This window comes from Pteropus alecto, unplaced genomic scaffold (assembly GCF_000325575.1).
Source record: "Pteropus alecto unplaced genomic scaffold, ASM32557v1 scaffold88, whole genome shotgun sequence".
NCBI lineage: Eukaryota > Metazoa > Chordata > Mammalia > Chiroptera > Pteropodidae > Pteropus > Pteropus alecto.
In genome coordinates, this window is record NW_006494611.1 from 8,702,980 (window position 1) to 8,706,831 (window position 3,852).

Sequence of the window (3,852 nt, forward strand, 5' to 3'; positions counted from 1 at the left end):
CCCTTTCCTTATTCTTGTACTAAGGAGGAATGAAGTATAGAGTGTAGTTTGCTTTCCACTATGAGTCATAGCCTGGAGTTCACAGGTTATCATACCTTCACTTTCAGCCACAGACCCGTGGAATAACACATATAATGGCAGAATGAAATGGGCTCTATACAAATGAGCAGTGTAAGATGAAACAAGGCATAAAGGATCAGTGTGTAAATTAACTTGGTAAGAAATTACTTGAAGGGACCCACACATTCTACGCTGCCACTTCATGAACCCTGATTTGATACAGCTGGTGAAAATAGTGGGATTACAACTGAGGAAGAAGCGGAAGTAAAACACTCTAGTGACCCATTAGAGGTGGATATAGAGGAATTGTTCTTCCTCTGAACATTAGAATCAGTTAAGTCAAAAAGGCTCTACATAGATAATTAAGATGGAATACCTTGTAGTTACCTACTGTGACAAATAGGTGAACTCAAAGTGAAAAATATGTAGGAAAATAAGGTTAGGTGAAAAGGAGAAATATATGGATACTGATCACAACTGTAAATATTTATTATATATATCATCAATAAACACCCTAAGAGAATTTGGAATGAGCCAGATGATTGAGTATAATGCTCACTATTTTTTTATTTTGTAAAATTATTTTCATAATAAAGTAGAAGCTATATTTATAGGTAAATTAGGATGTTGAGATAAATGTAGGAAGTTGGGACAGCAGCCAGGTGGTAAGATAAGCATTATAATTCAGCTATATGTTACCAAATGAAAGCGGGAATACCCAAGAAACTAGCTCTCTGGAATACCTAGGCATTAAGGCAAGTTGAATGCAGAAATAAATCAGGTGAAAGATTTCTTCAAGTACTCTTCTTATATCCCAGGAAGCAACTACCACCCCCTCCACCTTCAGTTTCCCATCCACCTTTGAGATTGAGTCTGTAGCTACATCAGACCTGATGACTTGGCCACATTTTGTAATGATAAACTTAGAAAGGAAATTTAAGTCAGTTAGACTCTACATTTCTTGTTCTTTTTTTGTTTCGAAGTATAACAGACAAGCAGAAAAGTGCACAAAATACTTTTATAGCTCAATTAATCTTTACAAATGAACACTTGTGATCTCATCCAGGTCAATAATAAAACATTGCTAACATCTCCAGAAGCTCCCATCATGCCCCCTCTCAATCATTAATCCTTTCTTTTTATTAATTAATCCACTCTAACAATAATTTTAGCTGTTTCGACTTTTATATATTGAGATACACCTAGGAATGGAATTACTGCTTCATGTAATGTGCATGCATTCAACGTTAGTAATTACAAAACCAGTTTTCCAAAGTGATTATCAATTTACACAGTCACAAGCAGTTTATGAGAGTGCCCATTGTGCCACATCCTTGCCAACACCCGGTATTGTCAATCTTTTTAATTTTAAATGTTAAGTAAATATTTTAAAGCCTAAGATTTTAAGATGGCAAATCCCACAAGGATTTCCTTCCCTAGATTTTTAAAAACTTTTATTTTGAAAAAGTTTTAGACTTTAATAGAAGTTGCAAAAATAGCACAGAAAGTTCTCATGTACCCATTTACCCACCTTGCCTCATTGATAACATTTTATAAACATTAGTATAATTATCAAAACCAGGACATTGACATTGCTACAGTACTATTAACTAAACTATGGACTTTAATTAGATTTCACCGATTTTTACATGAATTCGTGTGTGTGTTCACATTAGGTTTGTATAACCATGCAGTGAGTAAATGGGTCTTCTAGGGCAGAGTCCCTAACCCCTAGGCCACAGACTGACTGGTACTGGTCTATGGCCTGTGAGGAACTGGACACACAGCAAGAGGTGAGCGGTGGGCCAGTGAGTGAAGCTTCATCTGTATTTGCAGCCGCTCCCCATCACTGCCTCAGCTCCACTTCAGATCATCAGACATTAGATTCTCATAGGAACACTGGTCCCTGGTGCCAAAAAGGTTGGGGACCGCTGTTCTAGGGTATGAGAGGCTAACTGCTTTGCTTATGACAAGGGAAACAATAGTAGACTCTGTAATACTAGATGGAATGTCATTTAATATATAAATTGCTTTAGAAATTGTTGTCAAAAGCCAGTGAAGGGAAAGGAGGCTAGTTGTCATAGCTAAATACTCTCACACATTTTCATACTCTATATCTAAATATTGGGGCAGCTGTGGGCATGGGTAGAGTCCCAGGGTCACTGATTAAAGTCTACTTTTCATTATTCAGAAAGAAAGACTTGGTGATAACAAGTGATATGCTCCAAAGCAGCAGGCTCTTCAGTCCCACCTTTACATCCATTTTTTACTTGAAGACAATTTGCTGTTGGTGAGGCCAATGAGATAACTTTCTGCTGACTCCTCTAAAGTGATTCTTCATTCCTCCCACTATTATTTTATATAATGTCCAGATGATTCCCAAATTTTTACTTCTGGCCCAGACCTCTCTCCTGAACATCATACCAATACATCCAAACTGATGAATCCATTTCTAATATTTTCTTCCAAGCAGCCCGGGAAGATGGCCATAAACAGCTCAGCCTGCATCATACTTAAGGATCCCAGAAAAAGCATCAGTATGTCAAATTGCAGGGAAATATTTAATTGACTCCACTTGGGTGACATGCTCAACAAAAATTAATTACATGATCTATGGCCATCCCACCCTGAACAAGCCCGATCCCGTCTGATCTCAGAAGCTAAGCAGGGTTGGGCCTGGTTAGTACTTGGATGGGAGACCACCTAGGAAGACCAGGTGCTGTAGGCATAAAAAAAAAGGGGAGGGGGGAGGATTGTAAGCTGACAGGGTCCTTGCAATCTGTGAGGTCAACCAAGGGTTGCCTCGCCTAAAAAAAAATACAAAATCACATGGCCAAAGCCTGGCCAGCCTGGAACCTGGGTCTCCCCAGGTAGCCGATGCAGGCGACGTCCTACCCACTTACCTTTGACCACACCAAAGGTTACCTGCAGACAGTTTCTGTACAACCTCATGGGTCTTTCTGCCTGAGGGAGTTCTCCAGCCCCTAGAGTGAGCTCAACTAGCAGGGCAGGCTAAAAATGCCACAGAGTTAACTCAGGAGCAAGCCATATCCAATGAGGATCAGTAACCCTGCTTTCTTTCCTTTCAGTGGAATAATTCTGAAGTGTATTCTGTCCATTCTTGCAGAAGGGCTCCAGTGGGATTGGGCCCTTGTTACCCCTCAGTACACCCTTTATTTATTTTTATTTTTCTTCCCTTCTCTCACTTCCTTTCTCCCTCACCGTGTTTTCTGGAATAATCTCCCAAACAATTCTTATCTCAAGATCTGCTTTCTAGGGAACCAAAACTAAGATAACCTTTGTAAAGAGAGAAGGCCATCTGTCTGAGAGCCCCATCAAGACCATATGGACCATAAAAAGATTTAAACTCCAAAACTACATTTGTTGGTGACGATATTCTTGCTCACATCCCACTTTCAACTTTTGCTCTTAAGATATGAGTTTAATGTTGGCTTCTGTTGGGGCTTAGGTGATAGGTTAACATCCAAGATCCCCCTGAGCTGGCTGTTGCCTTGAAAGCAAGGAAGAATATGGAAAATGAATGCTCAGAACTCCGAGGAAGAAATGGTGGAATGCTTTCTCAAGGGCTGATGGAAAATAAGAGAACTTAGCCAGGAACTACTTGGATTTTAGGCATCTAAACCACATAGAGAATCCTGGGCCCCAGGAGAGCATCAGAATGTGATGAGTGTAATGCTGAGCTGAGAACAACTGCCATCTCTGTTTAGTGTGGGCCACTTAGTACTAAGAGAACGAACATATTAGAAAAAAACATGGTCTAGAAAGAACGAA

General features: G+C 39.8%; 1 non-coding gene across 1 annotated transcript; it reads left to right on the forward strand.

Annotated features, from left to right (window-relative positions):
* The first annotated feature begins 2,669 nt into the window (after positions 1-2,669).
* LOC112474137 lies at positions 2,670-2,788 on the forward strand. The gene has a single exon (XR_003044296.1). It is a non-coding gene; the product is annotated as a 5S ribosomal RNA (ribosomal RNA).
* Positions 2,789-3,852: the final 1,064 nt, after the last annotated feature.